We start from the raw sequence: 12,287 nt of genomic DNA on the forward strand, positions 1-12,287 counted from the left end.
ACAAATTATGAAGTCTTATCTCAAATAATTAAATAAATAAAAATAAATAAAATAAATAGTATATTATCTGTTCTGGTACTATACTTTATCTTTTTGTCCTCGAACAGTGAAGGAGAAATCCTTCTGGACTGAGTTCACTTAAATTTTTATTTCAATCCTGAGTGCTTCAGTTTTAAGGAATTGAATTTTCCCCATATTAAGAAATAACTTTCAGTCTAACTCTGCCCTTGTGGGGAGGCAAGTAAATAGGTTTTCCCTTTATAGTATATTTGAGTAAGGATCAAAGTGTTGTACCTGTGATTGAAAGAGATCATGTCCCATATAATTTAAGGTCCTGGATATGACCTTAAACTATATCCGATGGCGAGGCCCCAGCTTGTGGGCTTTGGGGAGTGTGAAGCCACCCCTTAATTGCCATTGTTCCCAGGTCCATTCTGATCCAGAGTGGTAGTACCTGTTAGGGTCCCAACTATGGGTTAAATAGAAACTTTTTTGAAAAAAAAAAAACAAATATTCTATTAAAAACTTTTTCTTCAAAATCACTGGATCGGCATTAAATGCCCTAAAAAGGGTTGATATGCCGTAAAACAAAAACAACCAACCAACCAACCAACCCATGTAATTTGACAAAAGATGGATGCCAATTGCAAAAATATCAACTTTGCAGGGTTTTGGTTTGTATTGCTTTAGTTTTAGCAAGACATATATGCAATCGTTTGCTCTTTATATAATAGATTGTCTGACTCTACTTCCTCTAAAAAAACATCTTGCAGCACAAATCCTCACCTGACCCTTAATCAAGAGTAGCAACTTATGTCTCAATGGTAATAGGCTCTATCTGGAGTAAATCAGTTAAAAAAAACGACAAAACATTTATTTATTTGCGGACTGTTATCTTCATCTTTGTGGTTGTTTTTGTTTCACCACGTTTCGGCTAACTATTCCTCTGGCTTTCTTCAGGTGGTTAACCATGACAGGAGAGAAATGCTGAGTCTCTTAACTGTATCCCCAGTAATTACTGCCTTCCATAGTTGTTGTCTCACCGTGTTTTGTCCAACTAATCCTCTGGCCTGCTTTGCATAGGACAGAAACCACTATCTTCAGACATTGCTCACCTGAAACCATAGAGATTCAACGCTTCTATCCACTGCACCAATCAGTTTTTTAAGTGATTCATCCCGGATAGGGCCCCAAAAGTTTCCAATAAAAATAATATATAGTAAAAAAGCAGTTATTCAGCATTTTCTATTCTTGATTATTTGAATGAATAGAAGGTCGTGGGTTAGCAGACAAGCCTGTATTCCATCCCTGTGAGGAATGCTTGGAAATGCCTGACTTTTCTAGTCATCCACATGCTGAGAGACTGCTTTTCCTGGGTGAATCCTTGATAGAGGAGTTTGTATGTGGTCCAGCGGCAGATAATGCCTCTCTCATTCTGAACCCTTCAGGGAAATAACTCGTAAATCTTAGCTTCATTAGTATAGTGATCTTTCATGGTCTAGACAAGAACTACACAGTGATTTAAAAATACTAACTTTGCAGGGTTTTGGTTTGTATTTTTAGTTTAGCAAGACATACAGGCATACAAACATACACCTGTCTGTTAAAATGTATGCATGTATGTATGTATGTTTGTATGTCTGTCTAAAACTTTCGACAGAGACGACGGATTTTCATGAGATCGGTATCATTTTGAAGCTCAACCCTTCGGACAACAAATATAGAAAAATTGGCTAGGCACTGTTTTACAGGAAGGGATCGCTTTTTTCGTCCATATTTTCAAAAGTCATCCCCTCTTTTCGATTGACTAGCCTTAATTTAAACCTTTGTCACTTCCAGTTTGGCGATGGACGCAACAGCAAAGGCGTCACGTTTTTTTCACATTCTTTTCCTCCTTTGAGGTACGGGTTCAAGGCTGCCTGCCTACTATCAATGAACTGGATTCGAACTTGGAACACCCAGGTTGTCAGTTCATGTTGTTAACCACTTGACCACCAGCATTTCCCTGAGTTTTCACAGGAACGTGTTGACTCAATATTTTTCAACTAATGAAAATTGTTTGAAACCCAAAATGTAACAAGATTACGTCAAATTAATCAAACTTATAAAAATGGTGACTTGGTTAATGAAATAATAGTTCTTTCAGTATGGGGGGTGGGGATCGGTCACTTGTAGTGTACCTTGATTTTGAACATAAACTACACTGCCTATTCAAGAAACATCGACTGGAGGGCCTCAAGCTGAAATTCCTTAAGCCTGCTGCTATCTCTCCAGTGACAACTCAGCTACCTAGAAAGTAAACTCTCTCTCTTACACACATACATATACACACATAGCATATTGCCACTTAGACGTAAGGGGCGACTATTTGGGATTAATATTTATAGGGACACTATGTAGGGGGTTGTTTGCTTTGCATTAGCGGGTGTGGGCGGGGGGGGGGCTTTGCCCAGTTGTAAAATACGTTTAAATATGATATTTAATTTATCCAGATTTCATGAACAAAGCTTCTTTCTTAGAACTGCACGCCTGTGGAACTCTGTTCCGTCTGCCTGCTTCCTACCGGACTACAACTTGGATGTGTTCAAGTCCAACGTTAACAAATTCCTAATGAACCACCTCCTTAAGTAAACACTTCATCAAATCTCCACACTAACGTAATGTACTTGCAATAACCCTTATCCCTGAGTGGCTTCCGGGCCTTGATAAGTCGTGATCACTGTGTAAAAAAAAAAAAAAAAAAAATATTATTATAGAGTCGTGATTCCAGAAGTAAAAAAAAGTATTTGGGTGCCATCAGCTAGAATCGAAACTGGAAGCAAAACTGTATCAATGTGGCATGTATATGAACTGATTAAAAATTCAAAATAAACTAAGATGAACGTACAAAATGTATAAAGATTTTTGAAATTTTGACACATTTTTGGACTCTTGAAAATCTATTTTAACCGCCTAAAGACCCATAAAAGAACGGTCCATAAAAAATCCAATCATTTGCGGCCCCTAGCGCCGCTCTGCGAGTTTTAGTTTCGGACGAGATAGAGTTTGAAAATATGGAGACAAACAAACAGGCATATAACCTTTTATATATTAGATTACATTTAAATTTCTGCATGTTAGTACCAGTAATGAAAGCAATAAAGAGGAGGGAATTTCCAAAGTCTAGCAGTCTGTGGAAACAAGCTATTCGAGTAGAAGACTTTCTGGCCTCTGGGACATTTTTGACCGAGAAGGGTCAAGGAGGATGGAAAGACCAAGGAGAGAGCGTTGGCCAGACCTCCGCTGGACAAGTCCGAAGAGAACTAGGATCATGGGGAGGCTTAGTGCCACTCAAATTCCAGTATAAACCAATGGCCACTACCAGCCAGAAATCAATGGTATGAGGCTGTTGCGATGATGCAGATTTATTTGCAAATGCTATCGAAGGAGGTGGATAGAGCTGGACGTCTGGGGAGACTTGCTGTCACTCAGCTTCCAGAGACCACCACAGGTCTCCAAACCGATCGTTTGTTGACTTGTGTGAAAGCTCCATGTGAGCCAATAATAAATAATAATAATTCTGATTTCGTTTATCAACGTCTCTCTAGAAAGGGATGGGATTAATTTCCAGAGGATTTCCCTTAATCCCGGCTTCAAACCAGGAACTTCAAAGATCAAGGGTTTTCCTAAGGATGTTGGTGGTACCTACAATAGTAGAGGTCTAAAGGCTGCCTAAAACATCAGGGATGCATAGTTTTTTCAATTGTCCTTCCAGATGACTTGATACTACTTCTAGTGTACCAACTACGACCAGGATTATTTGTGTTTTAACCCTGTGTATACGCCTTATCTCCAAGGCCAATGCAGCATAATTGCTCCACTTCTCATTCTCCTTCTCTCTCACATTCCTGTCCCAGGGTATTGAGAAGTCTACAATCTGCCAGTTTTTTGAGACCTTGTCAATGACGACCAAATCCGGACGATTATGTTCCAATTGCTTGGTCGTTATGACACTTTTGTCCCACCATACCTCTACCTTGCCATCCTCACTTGTTCTCACTTCATCAGGCACCTCCTCAAACCATTTTCCAACACACTTCACCCCAACCTTCTTACACACCTCTCAATATATCCGGAGCCCCATGCGATCGTATCTTTTGCAGTACTCTCTCTGGGCCAGTCCACTACACCTTGCTGCAAGTTGCGAAATTGACTCTGAGGTCTTACCACAAATCCGGCATTCTGCAGCAACGTCCTCTCCTAGAACCACTTTTTTGAACAACCGTGTTCCTAATGCCTGCTCTTGTGCTGCACAAACAAAAGCTTCAGTACTCTTAGCCAGATACCCAGCTCTAAGCCATTGCCATGATCTTTCATCAGCCACTTCTGCTATATCCTGGAAGAACCTTCCATGCATTTTCTTCCTAGCCAGTTTCTCTGCCCTTTCTCTATCCATTCAAATTAAAATTTCGGTTAGAAACTCTTACCTGTTTCGTTTGCTATTTTTTAAACTCCGCTGCTGTTGTCGTTTTGGCCGGAAAAAATGTACACAAAGACAGAAACATAAAACATCCGAACATGTGTAAGACAATTCCTTGTTTAACCATGAATTTCAAGTTCAAATTAAAATTTCGTTAGAAACGCTTATTTGTTTCGTTTGCTATTTTTTACACTCTGCTGCTGATGTTGCTTTTGGCCGGAAAAACTTACATAAAGACAGAAACATAAAACATAATAATAATAATGAATAATGAAATTAATAAATAATAATAATAAATAATAAAATTAATAAATAATAATAATTATAAATAATAATAAAAATAATAATGATAATAAATAATTATAATAATAATAATAATAAATAATAATAATAATAATAAATAAAAAATAATAATGATAATGGATAATAATAATAAATAATAATAATAAATAATAATATTAAATAATTATAATAATAAATAATAATAACAAATAATAACAACAAAAAAATATAACAATGATAATAAATAATAATAAAATAATAAATAATAATAATAAATAATAATAAAATTAATAAATAATAATAATGGTAATAATAAATAATGATAATAATAATAAATAACTACAATAATGATAAATAATAATAATAATAATAATAATAATAATAAATATATCTATATATCTATAAAAGTGAGAATGTGTGTGTGTGTGTGTGTGTGTGTGTGTCTGTGTGTGTGAGGACACATCTCAACCTATGTAGTCAACTAATTTTTGTACTACGGATTTGAAATTTGATATATAGGATATTCAGACACGTGAAAAACATTTTAATCGGTTTTCATCCGAAAAAATAAAGACCGCTAAGGAGTCAAAAGTGGAAAAAATGGTACTGGGGGTCGTGAAACATCACAGATTACTTATTTTAAAAATAAGCAGTTTCGAAAACACTTTTGGAAGATCGTCATCGTACTTGACTCACTGTTTTTAGGTTTTGGTTTCGATCTCAGCTCAAGTATTTTTCTTGTTTACTTACAAGAAGTGAACTGTTTAGAAAAAAAACATAATACTTCTATGCACATATTTTAGTTTTTTCTCGTTTTTTTTTTTTTTGCTTCAACTTTTTTTTAAAGGAATTTGACGTTACGTTTAATACCGACAGAATTTCTGTTGATAAGATATAATAAGAAATCTAAAATATAATATTTTTTGTTTACATGGTGGTCACCATTTGTCTAGGCCCGGAAGCCACTCGGGGATAAGGGTTATTGCGTGTACAGCAATCAATGGGATAGTATCGTAGTAATCGTTAGTATTGGAGATTTGATAAAGTGTCTTACTTAAGGGGCAGTTCATTAGGAATTTGTTTACGTTGGACTTGAAGACATCCAAGTTGTAGCGTGACCATCGTCATAGATGGCCTGTTAGCTGAAAAATGACGTCATCGCCATAGGTCCTAGCAAGCAAGATAAGTGGAACACAGATTGTCGATAATGAGCAGGCATTTTTTTACAGAAATCGTTAGAAAACTTTAAAATTTGATCAAAAAAGATAAATATGATACTTTGTACTGAGACTCATCCAATATTAATAATAAAAATATTAATAATAAAAAACGAATTGAAATGGAGAAAAGTTGTTAAAAAGTTTCAAAAGAAAAGGAATACGATTTGATTTGTATGAAAGTGAAGTTTATTCAATAGAAATAAATAAAAATGAACAATAAATATTTTTTAAATAAAAAAAAACAATATTTTAAAAATCAAAACTGAAAAACAAACGATAAATTAGTTTAACTGAAAAACGAACAATAAACTGAATAACGAACAATAAATTAGTTTAACTGAAAAAACGAACAATTAGTTTAACTGAATAACGAACAATTAGTTTAACTGAATAACAAACAATAAGTTAAAAATTAAATTCAAACAGATGTTAGTATAAACAAAGTTACTAAGGCAGAAATATTTCAAACATTGAATATTAAAACTTTTCAAAAATCCGTTGTAGAATTTAATTAAAAGTTTGAATTTTTCTTTTTCTGATATTTTTTTTTACTAATATTGTCATTCTCTTTGCGACAAAAATTGTTTATAAGGGAATTTGATGGACTCCATATCAGCATTTTTTCAAATTGCTGAATAGTGTGACCCTCATCACAAGAGTCAACATGAAATAATCGATTTTGATCAGCCAAAATATTTAAAGTTATGTACATGGCTAATTTTTTTCTGATGAATCGGATGTAAAAAGAATCGCATTTTGTAAGTTTGTTTATAACTATATAATTATATAAGACAAAATTATTAGTTATATTATTTGGGTATAGCAGAGAACCTCTGTTAATACCCTGAAAGTAGCTGTTTAATTCAGCTCTTTCTTCAACAGCCTCTCTCCCGGATATTAAATTTTTGCAGCTATTGCATTTCAGTTTTTTGAAAACTGCATGACAGCAATAACCTGCTAAGTATAATATAATATGACAGCAATAACCCGCTAAGTGTAATATAACAGGAAGTACTTCCTTGCATTGATTAACATTATCTTATGTTACATCTATGTTAAATTTATAAACATGTAACTCTTGCTCCTTTGTCATTTCATCCCAGTTAGTTTCTTTTAAATTTTTCAATTCAATAGTTCAATTATTAATTGGTAAGCTCAATTTAAAAACTGACAACATTCTGAGTTTTTTTTCACATTCATACACCTGACGTATCGATATATTATACTGATCTCCACTAAGTTGTCGATACTGGCCAAACCTTGCCTCAAGGTCATCTGTCTGAAACTTTCCTGGTAATATATACACTATGTTCAGTACATTTATACAATATTTAGTCAATTTTAAAATTGCTTAAGTAGTATGGTGCAAAGCAGTATATGTTTCCTTTGTTAACTTACCAGTTCTTCCAAGAATGCTATTCCAAGTTTATAACCAGTCACAGAACACACTTAGGAAACTATAATTATCACTATTTAATGTAAGTGGATTAGCATATTTATTACGAAGTCGACAACCTTTATATGGTGTTTTCACATTCAGTATTGTCCACCAAATATAAAATATTCGAATGTATTCTGCGATTTCTGCATAATTTGGCAAGCATTTCTGTTTTCCTAAGGTTAGTAAACCTTGAAGAGTATATTCGTTGAAAATTTGCAAAACCAAATTAACATTTTGCCTTTCAAAAGTAGTCGGAGAAAGAGCTTTTGAAGTCAACTTATAGCAATATTTCACAAGTGATTGAGATTCTAGGGCATAAAGTTTATGTAAACTAGAAAATGGAGCACTTTGGATGTTATCTAATTCATGATTTTTATTATAACAAAACTTTGGGAACATCATGCATTTACGTTCATCTTTTTGGCCAAGCCAATTGTTTCTAATGCATTTTAATATATGCACTGAGTCGAATAATAAGAAAAGAGGGCTAGACTTTCTAACCGGATGGGGATATACAATTGAAAGCTTTGAGTGGTTACAAAAGAAAGACATAGCTTTTTTTTATTTATTGCATTATTATCTGTTATAACAGATATCTTAAACCTTATATCTTCTAAGCCAATTATTACACGTTTAATTATGTCAAATAAGTTCTCAGCTAGAAGACATTTAGTTAGCATAACATGCACAACATCCTTATATTGTGAGAATAAGCATAAAAGCAAATGCACTTGTGGCAGGTTCATTGCTGTTGTTAGCTAAGCCAACAATATTACCACCTTTATAATCAAGATAAGGTTTGAGATGTATTTCATCAACAAGTAAAGATACTGTGATGTCATTCTGCATTAGTAACTTGAACTTACTTTTAATATACATGAGAAAATTGTTATCGTGTTGTTCAATGACAGGATTCATAGAAGTTAATAAGGTTAATCTTCGAATGGTTGAATAGCATGGTAAAATTACATTTTTAGTGTCTCTTAACAGTCTGTACCCTCTAGGGGAGCAGTTATATAATAAGGAAGAAAATACCATTATTTCACTCGAATAATTAACCTTATTCATTGTCATTATGTTAATTTGTTCATATATGAACTTAATGGCATTAAAATATTTAAATGATTCATCTTGCACTAATAGCAAAAATGATAAGATTAATTTTAATAAAGAACTTATATTAGAAGTTTTCATTTCCTGTTCTTCGATATCCATTTTTTTCATGTTTTCCATCAAAATCTGCAGAGTATTTTCCTCTGTTACATGTTTAGGAATTCTATGCTCCCCTATAGCACTCATTTCCACATCACTACAGAATACTCTAACGGCCAAGTCCGGTTCAATCACCATAGACATTTTTATTTTGGGGCATGGGCGTCTCTTTATATGGCATATAATGATAGTATTGTCTTACCTAATAGAAGTCCAATAATTTTTATCTATAAACGTTAATTTTTTTCCTAAATCATCAATATTATGGAAAGTTTTACGTTTCCGTGACTCTAACTCATCAGCAACACTTTCACATAATGCACGCTTAAGAGCAGAATTTTCTAAACGCATTTGCTTTGCGTTAGGAGACTCTCTAAAAGTGGTTGATGACGATAAATAGGAGGGGCATTTTGGTAATATTCGCGGAATAGCACCATCCTTAAGATAGGGATTTTTTAATTTAATACTAATTGTCTTTCCAGTCCTTTCCTCAAATACTGATGCCTCTCGCTGTATGTCTTCAGATCGAAAATGAAGTTCACATACCTAAAGAAATGAGTTAAAAGAAAATCGTACCATGTATGACTCAATACAAAAATGAAGAAAATTACATGACAAAAAAAAAAAACGATAAAATAAAAAAAGGTAAATGTGCAGAATTAGTCCACCCTCGAAAAATCCTTTTAAATTACCACTTGTATAGGTTTTCGGGGGCACTGAAAACGAAAATAGCGTTTAACATTACGGAAAACCAGTAGTTTCCAAGATATAAAGAGATGTTAGTTAAAAAAAAAAGGAGGGGGGGATAATTTAACCTAAAACGACCACCCATTTTATGGCCGACACAAATTCTGTTTACACTTTTTGAAAGAGGGTGCTCATTTTACGTTAAACTGTGTTCATTGTACGTTACCTCCCAACCCCCAACATAAAGGTGGCCATACTCATTTTTCTTCGTTTTTATTTGTTAAAAAGAAAGCGCCCTAATTAAAAAGAACGATGACCATAAAGTGGGTGCTCATTTTACATTAAATTTTTATAGAAAAGTGATCCTTCATTTTTTAAAACTAACATTTCTTCATATTTTGGAAACTACTCGTTTGCCGTAATTTTAAGCGTTATTTTCGTTTACAGCGCCACTAGCAGTATCAGAATTTTGGAGGAATTTTTTACAACCCTAACACAAAACTGCGAATAACATATACAAAACTCGCAATTTCTTCGTTTAAAGTGGGTTGTTTATTTTCTTTATGGAATATACTTCCAAAATAAACTATTAAAATTGTTTAAAAAATAATAGAAATATTATTTTTTTTATTGCCGACATTTTGTAAACGCTTTCTTTTTTTAAATAAAAAATAATATTTCTATTATTTTTTTAAAACAATTTTAATAGTTTGTTTTAGAAGTATATTCTCCAAAATTCTTACACCAACAGGGCCACGACATTTACCACAAATAATTATTAATAAGATTTTGGGATAACAAAAAACGGTCATAAACTTAAAAAAAAAAAGTTTAATCTATTTCACGCTAATATAAATATTGCACAGTAAAATAGTTGAACTAAAAAAATAAATGATTTTTCTTATTTAGAATTATTTAAACAAGGAATCGCTTTTATTAAATTATTAGGTGAAAGTACATAATATTTTCACCATACTCCCCATTTTAAATAAGTTTCTAAATAATAATTTATTATTTCAGCACATAACTTAAATTACATGTAAATTCATTTTGTATATACATACTTTCATTTTTATTTTAAAATACGTTCTAAAAAAATAAACAAAAATAAAAAAAGGCGCGTTTTTATTTATTTATTTATTTATTTATTTATTTTAATATCTCAAACATTTTAACACTTACTCTGCTATATTTAGATGGTGTAAAATCCTTTCTTTTTATTGCATTAATCCACTGGTAAATTATTTCCTTTTCTGGGGGGGAAATGAAAAGACGGTAACTTTTGGTCAATTTTCGTAGTTACCTCGGTATTTTGGAACTATACATCTCGACGGCATGTTTAATTTTATTTAACCCTCCAAAACTTTAAACCAACTTCCGGTTTAGTCATGAGACACGTGACCAAATTTCAACAGACCGATGTTCATGACGTCACCAGACTAAATTATAGTCGTCGCTAGGCCATCATATTACGGTAGCCACGGTTGTAGTCAGGTGGGAAACAGGCAAATGGAAGAGAGTTCCACAGTCGTGCACTTCTAAGAAAAAAGCTTTTTTCATGGAATCTGCGTTTTGATTTAGGCACAGATAAAGAGTGAGGAAAATTATTGACAGTGGTTTCAGATTTATACGTACTTTACGACTGGGCAACGCCGGACTGCCTGCTAGTAAATAAAAATGAGTAAAAATGAATAAATAAAAATGAATAAAAAGAGCGGAGTATTCTATATTTAAGCTTGCAGTAGTAGAAAGAGAAGTGTAAATAAATACGTGTCGTTCTCACCGTTGGTCACAGAAATATAGTGTTCACTCTTGTGTTTCGAATTACATTTTGACTGATCCGCGTTTCTTTTGTATATTGTCTACGTGTATCAACTAGGTCAATCCTGTTGATAACGTCCCGGAACGAACACAATTAGTTCGAGCAATATCATTTTGTTTATATATATATATATATATATATATATATATATATATATATATATATATATATATATATATATATATATACTAGCATAGGTCCCCGGTGTTGTCCGGGTATTTGGAGGCGTGTGTTGAGCAAAAACAAAAAAGAAAGTGGTAGTAGGAAGGCAGACTCGAACTCGTACCGCAAAGGAGGAAAAGAACGTGAAAAAAAGTGACGTCTTTGCTGTTACGACCACCGCCAAACCGGAAGTGACGTAATTTTAAATTAAGGCTAGACAATCGAAAAGAGGGGATGACTTTCGAAAATATCGGCGAAAAAAGCAACTCCTCCCTGTTGAAATGTGCGCAGTTGAGGGTGAAAAAATTAATGTTTTTGGCCAATTTTTCGGTATCTGTCGTCTGAGGAGTCGAGCTTCAAAACGATACTAATCTCGTGAAAATCCGTCGTCTCTGTCGAAAGTTTTAAGCAGACATGCAAGCATACATACATAGATTTATATATTTATAGCTCAATTCGACCCAAACCGATTTAAAAAAGCTTGCCTTATCTCGGAATACCCGTTATGTAAAATTCCAAAAGTTTAGACCAGCAATTATCTTTAATAATTTAGTAGAGACCGCAGAAGTCAATTTTTGTTTTTAAATTAGACCCCTATTATGACCCCTTAACATTTATTGTTTTATGCTCTAATCAAGTTATTAAGTTAGATCCATGTCCAAGGAATCTATATCTAAAATTTCAAGTGTTTACACCTAACATTGTCGGAGGAGTTTGGTAGAGTTCTCAAAGGTCAAATCGTTGAACTTTGACCCCTTAACAGCCAAATTTCTGGCCGAAAACCGATTACAAAAATTTTCCCCAATCTCACTACCTTGCATATCAAATTTCAAGTCTGTAGACTGAAAGTTGACCGAGTTATTGTGTAGGGAAATGTAGACAGACAGACAGACACTTTCACTTTTATATATATACTAGCATTTCATCCAGGTGTTGCCCAGGTGTTTGGAGGTGTGTGTTGAGCAAAAAAAAAAAAAGTTGTAATAGGAAGGCAAGCTCGAA

This window comes from Euprymna scolopes, chromosome 42 (genome assembly GCF_053919585.1).
Source record: "Euprymna scolopes isolate OS-2025 chromosome 42, ASM5391958v1, whole genome shotgun sequence".
NCBI classification, from domain to species: Eukaryota; Metazoa; Mollusca; class Cephalopoda; order Sepiida; family Sepiolidae; genus Euprymna; species Euprymna scolopes.